Source organism: Aythya marila (assembly GCF_965140915.1).
Source record: "Aythya marila genome assembly, chromosome: 8".
NCBI classification, from domain to species: domain Eukaryota; kingdom Metazoa; phylum Chordata; class Aves; order Anseriformes; family Anatidae; genus Aythya; species Aythya marila.
The window spans coordinates 7,522,765-7,542,750 of record NC_139049.1 but is presented as its reverse complement, the minus strand read 5'-3'; the positions used below and the strand labels follow the sequence as shown (position 1 = coordinate 7,542,750).

The 19,986-nt window shown below is 42.8% G+C and overlaps 1 protein-coding gene across 2 annotated transcripts in view; it reads right to left on the bottom strand.

Annotated features, from left to right (window-relative positions):
* DENND1B (DENN domain containing 1B) overlaps positions 1-19,986 on the bottom strand; it is a 155,529-nt gene that overhangs the window by 122,532 nt on the left and 13,011 nt on the right. The gene's annotated exons all lie outside the window — the stretch shown is intronic.

Below are 19,986 nucleotides of genomic sequence, written 5' to 3'. Positions count from 1 at the left end.
CAGATTATAAGCATCATCCAAAAATACAACAGGATGAGCTAATTAGCTCACATTCTGTTTGGTAATGAAAGAGAAACTACAAACACATGCTGAGAAACATCATCTCAGGTAATTCTCTTGATAGCAACACAGAATAATTTGAGACAGAAAAACACAGTTAAGGTAAAATGAAACAGATTAATTAGGTAGTTCAATATTCTGCCTGGAGAGGTGGAATCCTCATCCCTGTGGGTTTTACAGAGCAGGATAGACGAAAACTGCCAAGCAGGGTTGGTCATGTCTTGGGACAGAGGAATGGGCTAGATGGCCGCTCAGTACCCCTTCAGCTATATTTTCTCTGATGCTGTAAAGATATTCTTTGGAAAAAAGCCATTGGTGCAGAAAAGAAGAGATGGGGTCGAGAGATGTGGGGGTGGAGAAAAAAACTCAGGGAGGTAAAAGCAGGCAGCAAAGCTAAACTTACTGCAGACTTAATGCAGTTCATTTTCATCTGAAAAAGAAGTTCCAGGCTGCTGTTCTTACATGAACGAAAGAATGCGATTAATAAAGCTGAAATGGCTTATCATTACCTCAGGGAACTGCTTTATAAACATACATTTCAGTTACAAGCAGAATTGATTTTCACAGAATAAGTAGTTCTCAGTAATAAAAAGTTCTCTACATTTATATCACTGCTATCGTTCAAAGTCAAAAGTCTGCTATGTGCTGAGAACAAGTTGACAGAAAACTGAAGCAGTACTAAGATGCTTTTGTATTGATATGGTATTTCATGAGTTATTCAGAAACAAAGTAAGAGATGAACATAACGTGCAATGCAAGTCTTGGCTCTTTTTTCATCAGATTTCATCTCTGCATTCACATTGATGACTTCCTGCAAAAAAAGACTTCCGTATATCAGCTTAAAATCCACTTGCGAACAGTTTCGTACATGAAGTGCCAGAGGTGCAGCAGGAGTGCGAGGTGCTGCTGTCAGGAAGATCTGAGGGCAGCGGTGGTCCTCAGCTACTGGGTGCTGGGGATCAAAGCGGAGCACGCTCCAGCAGCCGGAGCGGCACCGAAATGCTGCGGAAACATAGGAAGGGAGCTACAGTATTTTCCAAGCTTCAGTAATCAAAAGAAAGAACAAGGACAAAATATATTGAGGAAACTTCATAAAAAGGTGGAAGTAAGGAACAGTCGCTAACTTCTCCGGCACTTAGAACCTGACAGATTAAAGATGACATGCAAATGAGGGTGCCACTAGAAAATACTTGAAAGTGCACTTTTATGCAAATCACGTAGTCCAGGTATTTTTTTGCTCAAAGGAATATTGGGGGAAAAAAAATATATATATAAGAATATTGAGTTTGTTTGAACTTTACCTATACCACAGAAAACTTGCTACAGAATGCAACCATAATTTTGAGTCTTTTCATAAATTAAAATGTATTTACAAAGTTGTATCAAATGTTAAGGATCGGCCCTTTTCTTTCTTTCTTCACACTTGACCTTTACTTTTTTTCCCTGATACTTTATCAGCATTCCAAAACTCTGTAGTTGCCCCCAGCGAGCGGACACGGAGGCAACGAGTGCCCCACCGCAGAGCAGCATGCTCTGTACCTAGGCCCACTGAGAGCACTGTGTAAGCACTTAAAAGCCCAGAAAAATCTGGGTGTATTAATGTATGGCTATATAAGATGGTAAGCTCTCTAAGCTCTCTTGTAAGGGAGCTGAGTGCCTCATCTGCTCTCAGTAGCATGTTGTAGCAAGGTGCTGAACTTTGAGTTGCCTTCAAAACCAAGCTCCAGCCTGGCCAAACGCAGGAGTCTTGGGTCTCCTTTCACCAGTGGCCTCTTCCTTGCCCTCTGCTGACTGCAAATCCTACATCCCATTCTGAGAAGCTGCTCAGGCAGCACAGGTTACCTAACTCTCACTGGAACCAAAGGAGAAATTTGGAACGTACGACTTTTGACATTTTTACTTTTAACTTTTCTAATGCAAACTAAGGTGTGGACTAAATGACAGAAGCATCAACAAGCAAACACTAAGCTCCATAAGCAAAGCAGCACAGAAAAAGGACATTTTAGCAGCCTGCTGCAGTTACGGGCCCAGCAGTTGTCTCTTGTAAGCCTTTGCAAACACACAACGATGAAACAGAAATGTGGTTTTTGTGTCAATGACTTCTCAGTCAGGTTCAGACACATAATTACAAAGACTGGATAAGATGAAAATCCCTTCCTCCCAGTAGGGAGCTTTTCCTAAGGAAAATGCTTTTAACTGTAGCTAAGCACAAGTTGGGTAGGCTTTCAAGTAAGCTGAAAACTGTACCATGACTTAAAATAGTTTCTCTAGGACTCATGCTTGCAAAGTACCCGAGACTACAAGTAAACCAAATTACTCACAGATTTAACAAACGCCTCAGGATTTAACTGCAGCTTTTCACAGGCACAGAACTTACTAAATGGCTTCAGGATACCAGTGGTCACGTTTGTGGGAATTCAGCATTTTGTTTCTACTAGACGGGAAAACAAAGAAGCCACCCACAGCCGTGGCAGCCGCTGTTCAGACGTGAACTCTCCACCACGTTCCTCTCGGCGCTGCGCTGACACAACCCACTCCCCAAGGCACAGGTCCAGCTCAGGCACTGCTCACAGCGCCACGACCCCACAGCGACACCACAGCTTCAAAACACGTGTCATTTCTACCCCTGTGATCTATTTATATTTCACAATCCGTATGCAAGTGCATGAATCTAATGCATGTCCATCACACAGCACAGCCACGCAACAGATTTGCCAGTCACAGAATCTATCAGAGAATTATTTTTGGGTATTTCCACTTCTAACTTCCATTATAACATTTCCTCAGGGTACTCAGAAAATTAAGGATGTGAAAACAATGTGCAAATATTGAACAAGCTGCTCCATCTATCAGCTGACAAGGCTCGGCCTACTGCGCTGCGGAGAGGCCCCACAGGCACTTGACCTGTAGGCCCCTCAGCGTTTTCACAGTGCTTCCGTTCGTAACAGACACTCAGACTAGGAAATAACTGTGTGATTTCCCTTTTATGAGCAGAGAGATGGTCAAAACTTCTAGCCACAACTCGCATTTCCTTCAGAGCTGCAGGTCAATCCCTTTTGGCCAAGAATTTGTTACCCCAGAAGGACAGAGCACAAAGTCATTTCAGCTAGCCAGGGACAGAAAAAAAAAACAAAGGGTCCTTCTGGCTGCAATGCTATTAGCCATGCTTCAGGATAAAACCTTAAGCAGGGTGAGAGTTCACTGCACAGACAGCGCACAGATGAAATGAGTATGTCCAGCCTTCATTTGACCTTTTTGCAAGATAAGCAGGACTTTATTTTACCTGTTAAGTCTTCTGAATAATCTTGTAAAATGTGGCAAGAAATGTATGCCTTTTGGAGCTACAGTGTTATTTTTTAATTTTCTTGTTTTTCACTTGTAATCATGAGTGAATTACAGCTCATGACAACGAATATCTCAGAGCTCACTGAAGAAGCAGCAAAAGACCAAGCAGGTGAGCACCAGCTATGCCTTCAGTCAGTACTACTGTTCAAGGAAAGCTTATAAAACAAAGTATTTCTGCTCTTCCATCACCGAGTCTCTTGTTCAAAGACTTTTCAGTGAGAGTGGCTGTGCAGTGAGCTAATGTAGTGAACAGTAACTGAAAACAGTAAGACTCAGGACATTCATGTTTGCAACCAGACCTAAGTTTTGCATCCAGCTCTCTATATACCCCCTTAGAAATAGACACCTTATGCAGGGTCTTGCTTGTTTTAAATGAAGGTAAAGGACCTAGAGTTCTTTAAAAATACTGTGGGCTAAATGGCTTTTTCATATATTAATGCTAGCAAGATAGAGTTTGAGAAAGATCCAGAAAGGTTCCAGTACGTTATTGCCAAGCCATGAGTCCACTCGGTAAGTTAGGAAGAAGAAAGCCACCACACAGTCACGGGGCTGGAGGGGGCCCTTTGCTCAGCCCTTCTACATCAGTGCTGGCTGACCAGAGAGAGAAAAAACATCCTATCTCACGTTATCTCACATTTGCTGTGTGTACACCATGCAGAGTGCATAAAGAACAATCGAGAACAGTTCTGGAACACAACAGAGACTACATATCCATTAGCTTACGGATGCTTGAGTTACTACTTCCTAAATCCCTGGCAGAAAAACAGGTCAGCTTAGTACCAGCTTGGAGATGAAACTGAGGATATATGCAACCCTGCAAAGCAAGCTTCCTGGTTAGAGGAAATACCAAAAAATATTCAAGCCATTTTTAACAAACATTTTCCAGGAAGTCTCACAATACAGTTTACTTGCCTACAAAATTTAAAATAGAATTAAACAAGCAAAATATTCCACCAAGAACTCAATGCTTCCTTAGTTTCGTTTCAAAGCAGACGTTCGTCTGGTCCTCTTGTTTTTTCAAGAAAACAGTGTTGCTGGGGAACACCCCCAGGACTGGAGAAGGTATAATGAACATCCATTTCCAGCTATGTTCCTTCCACTTTCTGCTGGTGAGGGCCACATCCTGGTGACAGCCCAACTGTATAATATTTGAGGGCAGGGCTTCCCTACAAATTATAGCCTTTGACTTAAATACCAAGTAATGCAAGCAGTAAAACATGATGATAGATTTTTCAGGACAGAGAAATACTAGAACACATAACACAATGGAATAATGGAATGTGTAACGTAATTGTGGAATATATAACATCATTATCCAAATATGTATCAAGAGAAACGTCTTCTCTGAGGCTCTAAGCATGATGAGAGGCTGGTGCTGGGTTTGGGCACTGCACATGCAGCAGCAAGCAGCCTGGGCTGCCTTCTCTCCTGCTGCAGCTTGCAACATGGCACATCTTCCAGCATCAGAGGCTCGCCAATGTTTTGTCTCCTCTTCTCAGAGAGCCCTGCCTTCTCCAAGTGCAAGGTTGAAGGAAGATAAACTCATGCAACAGCCTCTGGCAGGCGCAGCAACCAAGGAAAGCTCTGCAGAGCCAACCTCACTGACCCTGTCGCTGCAAGCAAGGATGGATCTAAAGAGAACAGGTTAGATCCTCCATTCATTATTTTATTCTAAATTTATTCTAGAATCAGAGAGGTGGGGTGAATATATGATAAACTCAGAGACAAGGCTGGAGACTGTTTAGTAGTACTCAGCTTACATGCAGAAGAGACTGAACATAATTGCACATTACAAAAACAGTTTCAAATTCTCTACCCTTACCTTGCTTTCATTCTCCCATTACAATTAATATGAAACTCAGACCTTTCACTTCTTGCTTGCTAGCTGCGGTGGGACAGGATGGAAGCAGATAGCACTGACAGCTCAGACCTGGCCTGGTGATTTCATGCTCCTCAGGAGGTCTGCAGCACCATAATCCACACTGCATCTGATGTTGAAAGCTTCAACTACATCAGACAGTTTGTAATTCTCTAAGATAGTAATCTGCTCTAAACTAAATTAAAACAATCATAAACATTCTATGATTCTAAGCTACTAAAAGCTCTAAAACCATAAGAACATGTTGTTTAGCCACAGACTACATATAATGTCCTGTGTGTGAACATCTCATGGATTTAAAATAATTAAAATGTATTTTAATTACACATATATATTTGCTAGCCACTTCTGATTCAGTATTCATTTTTATCTTGATTATTCATGATATTTTAAACTGGAATAAAGACAAAGGAGCACTGATCAATAAGTACAAATCTTTATTTTTTGCCTTTGCTCTCAATCTTATACCAAATCCATTTTAATACTGTTGGGGGAAAAAAATAAACTCATCAGTCACCTGATGGAGTAATTCAAAACTTAACCAAACAGGGCTAATGGGTGAGAATTGAATTGAAAACACCTTGACAAAGAAAGCAATTTCTTTTCTTCGCACTCCTCAGAAGCTGTGGGTGATCGCTGTAATCGAACCATCAACAGCGAGGGGCCATCTGTCCCAAGGGCCCTCCATGCAAGCAAGAATCAACAACAAAAAATTTTAGAGGCTGGACCACATGCATTCAGCCCTGATCTGTCTATGACAGGCAGCATGCAGCTGAAAATCAATGTTTTGACGTTTTCCACATACCAATCTTTAGAAGTCAACACTGAACTTTTGAGAACAAAACACGAAAAACAGGTTAAGAGGTTGCTTACAGAAAGATCAGTGTTACTCCAGCAGCTAATGGTCCTCTAATCAGCTGAGATTCTCACTCTATCATGAAGCATCCATGGCTTAGTATCCAGTAGCAATGTACAGGGAAAAAAATTCCCTAGCATTTAAGTTACAAGTCCCTTCTAGCTACTGAAGATACTCTAGTCATTTACTCATCCACTTACAAAGAATTATCCAACTTTGTTATTTTTCCCATAGAAAACATAGAAAATGTTAAGAAAGGGTCTCCACAGAAGTTTCCAGGGCAGTGGCAGGCAAGGGGCTTAGGCTCCCACATGAGCAGTGGCACCATGGCTATGGCACTTGGTGGCTCAGGGAACAGGGACCCTCTGGATCCCCTCCAAGGGGGCACAGATTCCACAGCCCTCCTGGGGATGTTCCCAAATTGGGGATTTTTCCCTTGCTAAGCCTTTCTCAAAGGTGAACAACACACGCAGTGGAAGGTTAATGCTATTTATTTCTTCGGTGTTTTCCTACAGGCAAATACATGATCTTTCAGTAACTGAAATAGCTGCACCTCTCCGTGCCTTTCCCTCTAACTAACACCAGGAGGGGGAAGACGTGCCCTCTGGTTCTCAGTCCTGCCAGGCACCTGCTGCATGACCTCCAGTAAGTCCTTTCCTCATTGATCCCTTTGCTTTAAATATGGAAACACATACCTTAGCATTCAGAATGCAAAGTACCTGTATCAAAGCAAAGAAAATCATTAGGATGCTTAACGCTCTGTAAGTTCCTATTACTACTCTCAGATCCAGGATTTTGTGTTTCCACCCAGGAATTCTAACAGGGAAATACAAACACAGATTACATAGGGTACACATCCAAGCTGATGCCCACAACTCAATGGATATAGGATGAAGGCAGAGAGATGATTTGCTTAGGTTTCCAAACATCATGAGATCTTGGAAAAAGCAATTGTTTTTGATTCAGAAGAACATTTAGAGGCATAAAAAAGGATATTTCCATCCAGAGTTAGTTATTTTAAAGCAGGGGGCATTATTTATGTAGACAAGTAAATGCAAGTCAGAAAAAAAACAAGTCAAAGGGTTTTCTTGCAGGTGTTGAGTTACGCAGGTCAGAACTCCCTGCTAGGTGCCAGATGGGGCCAGGAAAACAGGGAATGGGAACGACATCCCAGCACATGTAAAGGGGCTGTAACCAGAATGGTTTGTGTCTTGCTGTCCTGGAGGCAGGAGATCTGAGCTCCAGTCTATACAAGCTACTAATCCCAAAGCACACTCGATAATTAGGAAACATCAGGACATTTCTTGGAATCATGTACTTCAGTGACAAAACAGAAGAGGTACATTGCCCTACTGATTTTTAAAGTAGTAAATTTTCACAATTTCACTTGATGTTCAGCTACAAAATTACTATGATGCATTTGCAGTGCAAAAAATACTTTATTTTATGAATAGCTCAATGTGTAATGCCTGCTTCATCCAGCAGAATCTCAAATCATGCAGAAAATACTGAAAATTAATTTAGCAGTGTGGTAACAGTGGACAACGTATTTCATCTAGAACACAAAAAGCTACAGTTCAAAGTAATACACGGCACTTGCATGTCCCACGTGGGCTCAGAACTCAGCAGGCGCTTTGTAAGCTGGGCTTTTCCAGAAGGCAGCGTCACAAGCCCTCTCCTATTTCAGCAGCTTGCCTCCAAACAAGCTGCCCTACAACTACCAGGACGCACAGCAGAAGGAACTCCTTCGGTGAAGGCATCCCGCGAGGCATGCAGCTGCATGGCAGGTCCTTGCCAACCTGAAACATGAGCAGGGCAAGAGGCAGCCAGAAGGCCACAAGGAAGCAAGCGAGAGCTGCAGGCCCACTGGGTCGGGTGGATAAGGCCCGCAGGAAGGCAGGCCGTGCTACAGAACCACGGGCTGCCCATCAGGCTGAACCAGGTCTGCCTCTTAACTAATGAGGAACTTACTTCTATTTTCCAAAAGAGCATTTCAGCAGAAAAAAAAAAAAAAAGATAAGAGGAAGGGGAAAACATACATACTGCATATATATGCACCAGATATCTACCAGTCAAAATTCCAGCAAGGTGGAAAAAATATTATTATTGACATGAAAGAATAAGCAATGCCTTCTCAATAAATCAATAACAGCATGAATTAAGGTTATGTCTCATACAAAAACATCAATTTACCAAATGAATCTGATGCTAGCATTTCGGAACACAGCTGTAAACCTGCATAATAGCAACAACCATCAGCTCAGAAGCTGAAATACAATACCCTGCACAGAGCGCTACACCAGTCATCTTTCACAAGGTACAGAAGAGGCTTAAATTGCTTTTAAAAATTCCAGAAGTAGTAATTACAGGAAAAAAAAATCTGTATCCCTTGTTTTCCAAATTCAAATACAAAATAGTGGAAGGCCACCTCCCCTAAAATGCATGGGCTTCTGCGGCTTTGCACTAAAGAGAAAAAGGCAGTCATTTTGGTTGAAAATGCTTGATTCCATCAAATATGAAAAGCCTAGAAGGTCACAACAATTCATACTGAAAAAGTTACAAAACTAACCCATTAATAGCAAGCCAAATAGTGATGTATAATGGGTTCTTCGTTTCATTTCCTAGCCATAGGAATCACCTGCAAAGGTAAGTCCAACAACAGCTGCAATCCCAAGTCTTTCATTTAAAGCTGATTTATTAAACAGCTCTGCAAGTTTGAAAAGCCCACCACTAAAGCACTGTAGTTTGACACTGGTGAACCCAAAGTGTTTCTGAAGAATTTAAAGAGAATTGCATCTCTTCTCCCTTATTTGAAGATGCGTCAGGTCACAGAAGTACATTTCGTAATACTTTTCTGAGACATTTATCCCTAATATTACTAAAAAGAGAGATGGATATCTATGAAATTGAGAAACAAAGCATTGAGCTTCACTGAGGATCAGAGGTAGAATGAAGTCTGAAGCCGTGCTATGTCCAGGCACAAACAAAACCAAATGTGTACCGAAATGCACCTCACTGAGCGCTGAGAAGGCTCGCCACTGGCTGAGGAATGCCGGTGCTTTCTGATCACTTCTTTTAATGCCAGGGGCCTAAAGCTGTCCAGGTCATAAGCAAATGTCTGAAGATGTGACATGTGAAGAGGGTCAACAACAAAGCCTATCTTTAATCCCTTTGTGCGAAGCAGGAAGAGGAATTTACCTCATATATAAAACACATCTCTGGGCAGTGAAGTATAAAAGTTGCAGGAGCGAGGCATTATGTCTTCCTTGCTTTTTGGCATGCTGGGAGAGGCCGGGCGAGAGGAAAGCAGGGCTTCTCATGGGCTGGGCGTAGTGAAGCACAAGGATCGGCTGTGTTCCAGGCGGGGAGCTCTGAGGCACCAGCTGCATTAAGCGCTCTTGGTATCTTCTGCCAGCAGCGTAACCAATTGGCCCAAACCGGTGGACCTGAGAATACGGGAGGCTTAACTATCAGTTAACACAACTCCCATCATTTCTAATTGGATTGTGACTAAAGTCCCAGCACTGATAATGCCAAAATGAGATCAGACGGGAAAGCCTCCATATTCCCTTTGCAGGGAGATTGGGAACAGCTCTCCCCTGCTGCTGTACAATAGCTCTGCCCACCCAGGTCCCGCGGCATTAACGGAGAGACCCACCCCACTGCACTGCCAGCACGTCAGGAGGTAAGAAATGCTACTCCTCTATCAGCTTCAAAAATAACCCATCAACAGAGGAAACTGTTCAAAGGGCAAAAGGTAAATGACGTCAGTTTATGCAAAGGAAGGTTTAAAAAAAAAAATAATCTGATCTGGGCTGGAGAGGAGAAGAGCAGAGTTAACTGTGGTTTTTAAGGTCTGCTGATGGCTTAGATTTTCACGTGGGGATGGATGTCTTTACCAGGAGTCTGAGAAAAGACACCAGCTACAAACTGCAGCAGCGTGCAGCCAAACTAGTGCACATCTTCACAATCATTTGTGTCCCATTAGAACTCATGTAACCATTCCTGACACTCATTTGCTTGACCCATTTTTGATAAACAAAGAATAGAGTACTTGAAGTATTTTTCCTTCTTGTTCATCCCATTCTTCACTAGTCTCTTATTTTATGGTCAGAGGTTAAACTGCTGACCTTTCACCTCCAAGGCAAGTTTTTCCCCCCTCCTATAAAAGGTTTTTCACAGTGTGCAGCGTTTGGATTAGCCCCTATCCCCTGGAACAAAAGCTATGCCTTTGTACAACTGGTTTGGGCACGGAGTCCGTACATCAGAGGAAGCTGCTCCTACTTACCATTCACAATAACTATATTGTGAGGCCCCTCTAACGCCTCGTCTCACAGTGTCTAGACTTTCACCCAACCAGCCAGCAAAAAGAAAATCCTGTAAAGCACTCAACTGAAAATTAACTATGGTATCCTGTTGTGAACCTGATGAAGACGTTATTTGAACATACGGTAAAACTTTCCATTGTTTAACACGAAGATAAGAGAAAAACTTTTAGAGACCTAAGCTTTAAATAGTCATAGGGATCAATTCACTCATGGGTCAGTAAATGCATTTTATTAGCAAGCAGCTATTGCTTATGTGTGTCTTTAAAATAATACACAGATTATTAAACTACACCCAAGTGTCTAGCATTGTGGTCATCGACATTCACTAATGACACACTAAGGCAAAACTGCAGGCATAGGAAAACAAGAACATCTTCTGGACCTAACTGAAAGTATTGCATCAGTTGTGTCCACTGACTGTTATCTTCAGCAGTTAAAACAACAGAAATATGGCAACAGCCATAAAAAAATTTACTGGGTGGAATAAGACTAGAACAGACCGTGGAATAAGGCTGTGTGGAGCAAGACGTGCAAGTGCTCGGCATCAATTGCCATCAGAAAGGAGAACACTAGGCAAGAAAATGTATCTATAGCGTGTAAATAAGCTATGGGATTTTCTGGGGAAATACACACTGTGATGATTTATCTTTTGTTTCTTTGTAACACTTTCATTTCCAGAGCATAAATAACACAGAGGCAAGAAAAGTTTACTGAGGTGAACTAAACAAATAAAAACATATCCTCTCCTATTGAGGAAAAAAAGATCCACAAAGCAGGTCAGGAAACAAACTAACAAACAAGAAAAAAAAACAACTAGATCTGAACGGTATTTTAGCATCTGAATACACGCATGACACCATGAATCACTGGAAAGAATTTATTATTGCAGACAAACTGATTTCTGCATCTTTGCGGAGCTTTTATAGCCTCTCTCAAATGTGTATTTTGGAAAGAGTTGCCTGGGCTTTGCTGGGAGAAGAAGCCACAGGGTGTGCATCTATTTCAGCAGTTTCAGCAAGCTGTTTGAAAAGAGAGCCAGAGCATCCCACCATAAGAGGCACACGGGTTTGGCATAGGTTGGTTGATGGGGGCAGTGTGAAGGTGTTTGCTTGTTTTATATATGGTTGTCTTTTAAAGCACGTTTTTGACGAAACAAGTAAAATAAATAATAGTAAGAGCAAAAAAAAAGTCATATTTACCCTTTACCAACCACCCCTCGGGGCCTGGTCATAGCAGCAGTATATGGGAAGCAACAGGACCAGAGAGCCTGGGAACAAAAGCTACAGCAACTGCACCGCCACAGGACGGGAATGCCAGGAACCTCAATTCTCTGAACAGGCAGAAAAGGCTGCATTTGGGAAGGAGGCAGAAATAAGGAGATACTCCAGAAGGACAGAGTCAGAGACACTTCTCAGGCAGACGCCGCCACCACTCCCTGCCACACAGGACAGTCATGCTTTGGAAGCCCACCTATTTTAATGTTCCCTGCAACGACCTTTAAATAAAGGAGTCGCACAGGATAGCTGCAGCCATACCTAGAGACTGCTAGGTGGGGCAGCTGCCAATACCTTTAGCTAGAAAAATATCCAAGTCAACCTTCGGTATGTTACAGGATCTGGGACCCTTCCCAAGCCTGAGAAGTGGGCCACTTCCCAAGGAGACAAGTACTGCACACCGCAGCCACCAGCAGCGACGCCTTCTGCACCGAAACAAGAGCATGAACACCCTCAGGCTTGTACTGAACTACTTTTACTTGGAGTTATCATACTTAAACCTCGTCACATTATCTTTAAACTCCAGAACTAATACACAGAATTACTAAAAAAGAATCATTTACTGTATTTAAATTAGGCAGGAAAACGCTTGCCTTCTACCCCACAGACTGGAAATGCCTTCTGCTCCGTGTCCTCTGCACTCTGGGCTTCTCCACTGAGAAGTATTTCTCAGTGCAAGATAGCAATAGATGCCCAACCTGACATATCAATATATGATTTACTTTTAAGTAGGCTGGTCAAATCAGCAACTAGAAGAGAGATTTCTCAAATGAAAACTTAAGGACGTTATATTTGAAACTATAAAAAACAAAAATCACTTTTCTCTGAAGCTATGCAGTACTACACGGGAGCTGTAGCTCCCCGAAACAACACAGCTGCCAGAGGAACAGCAACGGGGGATCTTATACTATAATCCTACTTTTGGTACTGAAGAACTTCCCCATGTATAGATATTATGTTCGTGACTCAACGAGATGCATATTTTCACACACACACAGGCTGAGAGGTTACGTGCAAACTGATTTCAGATAGACAAAATATCTGAGAAGAAACAGTCTGAGAAGGGGCAAATCTGGAGCATTAACCCAAAGTGTGATAATAGAAATGGATTCACTTGTGATTCATCACTATTTTTAGCTCTAAACAAGGTTACTGAGAGGGGAAAAAAATACTAACATGGTAGAAATTGAAACACTTTGAAGTTCTCCCTGCAGCTACAACTGAACATCAGAAATTCTTCATCCTGAACTGAAAATACACTTTGAGCCTTTTTTATATTCTCTTCTCCCACCCCACCCCACATTTAGCACCACAGAATGACTCCAAACAGGCAAACGTCCTAACAGCCAGCACTACAGCCAACGAGATCAACTACTGATTTGAAGCTTTAAAAACAGACAGAACTAAAAATCTGTGGTTTGTGGGTGGTGGTGCTTGTTTTACAACTCTGTGCATTTACAAACTGGTTATGAGAAAGAGAGGTACCAATAAATAGTAGCTCCTTCACCCTGGCTAAGCCTGATGAAACGCTTGGTTCCAACTACAGGGTAAAAAGTTGCACATCAGCGTGCTGCTGCTACAGAAATCCATAACACAACACATGTCCCCTCCCCAAAACCCTAAAAAAGATTGAGAAAAGAATAGCAAAGAACAACACTGAGACAGAAAAGCATCTCTTCATGGTCAGGCTCAACAGACTACACACTTCGGTTTAGACAGGCAGATGTGGGAATAAAAATCAGTGGTGCAAATGAAGGTGAAAAGGAATGTTTTCCATATTTCTTGTAATACCAAACCTACAGAACAATTAAATCATCATTAGCAGGCTTAAAACAAGCAGAAGGGCACACTTCTCTCGACCTAGTGCAGCTCCAGAAGTGACTGCCACAGGATGCTGCAGAGGATGGGGGTGCACAGAGACACCCACGTATGGCGAAGGCGGCAGCAACCAGCCAGCCACGCAGTCCTTCCAGCCCTGCCCCAGCCACGTCCCGCTTTATCCGCCGAGCAAGGGCACAGCAGTTCTCCTCCAGGCAGCCTGGTGTCTGAGCCATGCCAGGAAAGCTGCAGACAGCAGGACAAGGTTTGTATTTTAGGCTGGGGATGCGGGTGTCCCGTCCCTAGCAGGCAGTCCCTTTCAGCGATAGCGCACTGAGCTCATTGCAGCGGTATCAGCCCTGATATGTGCTGCCCCTTCTGGAAGGCAGTGCTCCACATGGCTCAGGAGTTAGCTGGATACTTCAGGTCACGCTGGCCAGCATCTCCAAAGCGCTGACCTGCAACACCTGCCTGGCTGCCTTAGCTGCTTTTATTCGCTGGTGTTTCAGCAGCTGCGTGAGTGGGAGCGCTCATTCACAGAGAGGCCGTGTACACATTAAAGAACAAGGAAGGCCCACGTGACTGATCTACATTAAAAAAAGAAAAAACTTTACTTGTTCTGATGATGTGAAGCAACATCTTTCTTCTGCACTGAAAATTTATCTAACACAGAAGCTGAATTTAAGAATAAATTTCTGTTTTTCTTCAAATTACACAGCACCTCCAGTGAGCAGCGGCAGTCACAACTTCCTCCCACACACACTAGCACACAAAATTAAAACCAAAAACAAGAACACAGCGAAATGAGGAACCAACTGCACTATGATAAGGGGACATTCCATCAAACTGCTAAACAAAATGCCGAAATCTCATTTCAGATGTGGCAAGAAACATTTTTTCAACAGAAAGTTACAACCCCAACACACAAAACACCTACTTCAGAACCATTCCACACAGCTGATTTGGTTGACCTACTTTGTCCCCTTCATCTATGTGCTGTTCTTTATGGTCTTGTTTTCACATACACTTAGGGATAAAATTACTTAAATTGTTATTCATTCCTGATCTGTTGAGCATATAATCAAATTAATTTACAAACAATTATACATGTATCATGCTAGAAACACCACACGCACTGTTATGTGTAGTTTATTATGTTGTATCTAAAATCCTTCTTAACAGTGACAGATATACAAAGTACTACCTACCATCTTTTGGGGCCTCTTTAATCATTTTGATCTCTGTTAGTCAGTTACAGCCTCTTAAGCTGCTTCTAAAAACGGGAGTTAGAACTCTAAATATACAGCGGGGTAATTTTTTAAGCCACGGTACAATGCATGAGTCATTCCAAGCACTGCAAAACCCTGTAGCTAAATTTAAAGAGAAAAAGGTTACTGAATACAATTCTCCAGTAATACCTGAAAACCCCTTAAGAAGCTTTTGACTTCAAACAGTTCAGTTTTTCCCAAAAAAGGTTCTAACGAAGGGTGAGTACATCACTTCATTGTTTTGCTTTTGGTGTGGAAGTCTACAGGCATTTGGAAGAACCTGCGCTGTAGTGTTCCTTATTTCTTTGCTAAGTAGTCAGGAGGAAGGCTTTGATAATGAAGAGCAGAAATCTGATAAACACCCATCTTCACAGTTCTTTAAAATATGGGTCTACTTTAAAATGGCATATTTTACATAAAAGTAACACTGATCTGGTACGAAGCAACTATCAGATGGTCTGAAATATTATGAACATGTTACTAACACAACAGAAGTTTCCATCTGAACAAAGAGGGCCTCATGATCTACCTCACAACTCCCAGCACATTAATCAAGCCTCCACTTAAAAAGAGACAGAAATCAAACAAACTCTGTTAACTGAAGTTTTTAATACGTCTGTGTGGTATGTCAAACTCTCAGAGAACCTAGATTTGGCCATATTGTCCCCTCCGAGAACAAGGAAACGAAGAGGGATGCCAGGCACCAGGGTTCTCGCTTGCCCTCTCACATCGTTGATTACTCTCTGGATTTCCATCACTAAAACCTGTCCCCGGCTGGCTTCCTTCGTCAGGAGAGGCTTAGAGGTGCACAGCAAGTAAGCGACCGCAGGAGAGGTGGCAGGAGTTCCTCAGCTTACCCCACCACAGCGAGGGCCCAGAGGCAGAAGTGCCACGTCGTGGAGCTTCCCACACAACGCGCCCTTGCCATGTGGGCAGAAAGCAGAGCATCTTCCCTTCTCCCTGCTGCTGCTCCTTGGAGGACAGCAGGGCAGTAAGCACCTAAGGGCACATTGGATGAGCTACGGGCAAACTCCACGAGCTGTTTAGCTGTGAATTTTCTGATTTCCTTCAATTATGAATAGCTTGAAATCTTGTAAACATGCCGAAGCACAGGGCAACATTAACCGTGTTTTAATGGTAAGTTTCACAGCTCGACAACGCCTTGAGCACCTTTTTTCACATTACAGGTCAGCAGGAAATTATAACTTCCACAGAGACTTGCAGCTGAAGCGCTGCTGTGGTGCTAAAGCAGTGATAGCACATAGTCTGCCTTCGCCCTTTCAACAGTAAATATTTAAGCGCTTCACGGAGGACACAATTGTGGTTCCCTCTCTGAATGAAACAACAGCGTATGAAGCAGCAATTTCTTTTTGAAAAGGCTGCTTACTGCCTAAATATGTTTACAAGTTCATACAGCAAAAGCTCCCCGCTGCCTTTCCCAGCAGACAGCCCACATGAGGCGAGACGGCTGCTTGACCACAGGCATCACCCGCCTGGGCTCCTGCCTGAAGGGGAGTCCTGAAAGGCTCTTCAGCTACAGCCAAAGACGTTGCTCATTAAGGTTATACTGCTAATTAGGAGCTAGTCAACAAAATAAACAGTCTCAGGTCATTTTCGGATATTCTAAAAATCATCATTCCCAAATATTTACTCCAGGGATAAAGGAAAGCTAACAGGAAAATGGTATTTTCGTTCCGTTTGAGAAACTGAGGTGTTTCTTCCACAACTGAAGCAGAAAGCACAGATATCCCCATAACACATCTGCATCCTAACTTCCAGCACCGAGTACCTGCCCGTTCTGTAGGGCCAGATTCGGGAGCTCTCATTCCCATGAGCACGACCTCGCCTGCACCAGCACAAGGCCTGGGCAGCCAGGCAGTAGCGGAGCTAACGTTTGCTTTCTGTTAGCTCGCCAGGGAAAGCGAGGCTATAGGCCAGAATACAGCAACACTTGCAGCTGGCACAAGAGAATTACCACCGAGAAATGCACTAGTGTCAGTCACTCGATTCAAACTTGAAGCAGCTATTTCCTGGAAAAAAATATTATTCAAAGAAAAGAGGGGGGAAAAAAAAGCTCCACCTTTTCTCTTTTCTTCAGAAAACACCTCCTGGATTCATATTAACAGCAACACTCAGTTTTTTAGCTCAGGCTTCCAGCGATGTGCTGCTGGCTTTCTTGGCTCCCCGTCTGGGGTGGGCAGTGCTCGCATCGCCTGCTAGCACGTAGCATGTATTTTACCTTTCTGCAACCATTTTTTTTTTCCACTTTGGCTGAAGCCCAACATCAGCAAAATTCAACAGAGATCTAGGATTACGTCTGGCCCTTACAATGAGTTTTCTTCATCCTTTTCCCTTAGTGTTGCTAAGCCAAATGAAAACATCCATCGTACACATGCAGAGGGGGAAACAAAAATGAACAATAACAGGACACTCAAAAGGAGGGAGAAAAAAAAAAAAAAAAAAAGCACAATCCATCAGAGGTAGCTCTATAAACATGTTCCAGAGCTGGAAGGTTTTATATCGTATTAATAACTACCAAGCCATCTAATCCCCAAAGTTAGGAAGATATTTCATTTATTGTTTATACAACCCTCTTCTTTGTTTACTTCCTACCACCCAAACCCAGACATGGCTAATACTGCACGTTATACGACCTGGCGTACCACCACGTCTCTGGCACGTATGGCCAGCTCTCAGCGCACAGCAATTACTTATTTCCCACAGCACGGGACCAGGGTTTATGATACATAAAGCAGATTTCACCCATACCCCTCTGCATTACATCAATGTCCAGAACTTCTAACGTGGCTATTTATGCAAAAGCATTATTGTTTCACTGCCCACATAATTTATGAATATAATTATTCTATCATATGATGTCTGAGAATTTCAGATTCAAAGATTCAATTGGTGGATCCCAACCAACTGCTGCTTTCCATCGCTGCTATACAGTAAACATTCCCTTTAGAAGAGGCTAATGAAGTTGAAAATAATGACTTCCAATTCATCTCTCAGTTACTGGTGTTCAAAGCAGATCTGAGACTAAAATCTGGCTTTCTGCCTAACCAAGCATATTTGCAACACGTACATTATTCCGGTACGTCTAGCTGATACACTGCAGAGTTAAACAAAAAACTCCAGAAATCTTGTTGAATAAAGCATGAATATTATGGGGTAATTAAACCTTAGAACTATTGATTTATAATTCAAACGTGGTTCCTTTGGTTTCCAAGATGTATTATGTTATTGTAATGGATCACTATTGTTCTGTCACAGGATTATTAATTTAGGATAACACACAGTATACGCTATCATTTCTTTTTGTTTTGCACGTATGACATGACTTCTAATATTCCCATCAAATAGATTAATCAAATATATACTACTGGGACTTAAAAAAAAAAAAAAAAAAAAAAAAAAAGGGGAGAGGGGCCTGGAACATCAATCAGTAAAAAGCATTTTTACTCACTTCCCATAACACTTAACTGTTTCAGCCTTTATCTCAGATGAGGCTATCTGGAGCTGTTTCACAGTGTTCGCTGCCTTCTGACCCACAGGCACAGAGATCCTACAGTAACTGCTGCGATAAATAATAGACACTCTTTTACAATTCCCAAGCAACATTAACTAAACACAGGTCAAACAAGTATTACAAATTAAATAATGAGTTAAAACATCCAGAAGGTTTTGGTCTCGTTGCGTAAAAAGCACTTCAAAATATCTCTTTGCTTGCAACTATTGTTGGTGCTGCTCTGGCACGCTGTGTCCTGGCCAGGCCTCCTGTCCTGCCTGCCTGCAGACGTGCTGACAGGCCAAGCACACTGCTGATGCTCAGCTGAGGAACTCCCAGGCCTGATGCACGCAGAAGCAGCAGCACCCCAGCAGCATGCCTCAGTATCACGTTTCCCTGTTTAGGTTAAGATATAACAAGGACTGTAGGAGATGCAGTCTTGCTGGCTTATAAAAATCTCGCTGTGATTTGAGGACACGTGAGCAGCCCTGACTGGGCCTGTGCACTGCTTGGTTTGTGTGCCCAGCAAGAAACCAGAACAACTGCATGTACCAGGGCTACACGCTCGCCTCACGTGGTTACAGCACTACCAAAACGACCCCAGGCCACATTTCACTGAAATGACGGCAGACAGAGGCAAGCTGAACACGTCTGTCTGCCTGCAAATGGACTGCGGAGCAGCGTAAAGCTTGGATGGCACGTGAAGCACATCCACTGTTACATCAGAAAGCCAAAGCCTCTGCTGGGTGTTCCTGTGGAAGCGAGCACCTCACAACAAGAGGCCCCCATCTTTACACAGATGACCACACAGCATCTTCCTACTGCCCCAAAGCACGCTGCAGGCTCAGATCTTCCTCACCTATTTAAAACACACGCGGCAGATCACGTACAAGGAGACCGCCTTCACGCCCCCCACGGCCAGCACCAGCTCGCCCCCAGCTACCTCTCCTTCAGCCTCCTCCACTGGTAGCTGGGTTTATTTTTATTATTATTTTCTCTTTTTTTAGCCATTCCTCCATCATTACCCCCAATAATGGGAGCTGAAAGGATTTCTGTTTTGTCCACTGTTGAATAAATAATGCAAATTTCCCCCAAGGACCGCAAGGTCTGACAAGTATCGTAAAAGACAAAGAAGTCTGCTGGGTCTGCCAGCATCTAGCAGTGCCACACAACCCTCTGTATTTCAGAGCAAGAGAGTCACCATCGCTGGCTGCCGGAGAATTTAGGGCATGTTTTAAATTAATTTATTTATTTTTAATTGACAATGGAAAGTGTTTTCAGCCAGGCATTTAGAGGCAGTTCAACATTTGTTGTTTTTTTTTTGTTTTGTCTCAAGCATCCACAGCACTGATTTCTAACATGATCACCAGAAAGCAAGTGAGTACCTTTCAAATTATTCTGTGTAAAACACAGCATATTATATCAAGACTGAGCAAGGTAATTCTAATTTTCAGCTGCTTCCTTATTAGGTACACACACCAGTCTGAGCTGACTTTCTCCCCAGCTGAGGCTTGTATCAGTTTCTTAGAGCAAACCTTGCAAGATGCTCCGGGGCTCTGACCACACGCCAAAGCAGATGTAAGCATGTGCTCACATTGCGTGGGACAGGCCCATTCCCAGACTAAAATGGGCTCACTCAGATGCACC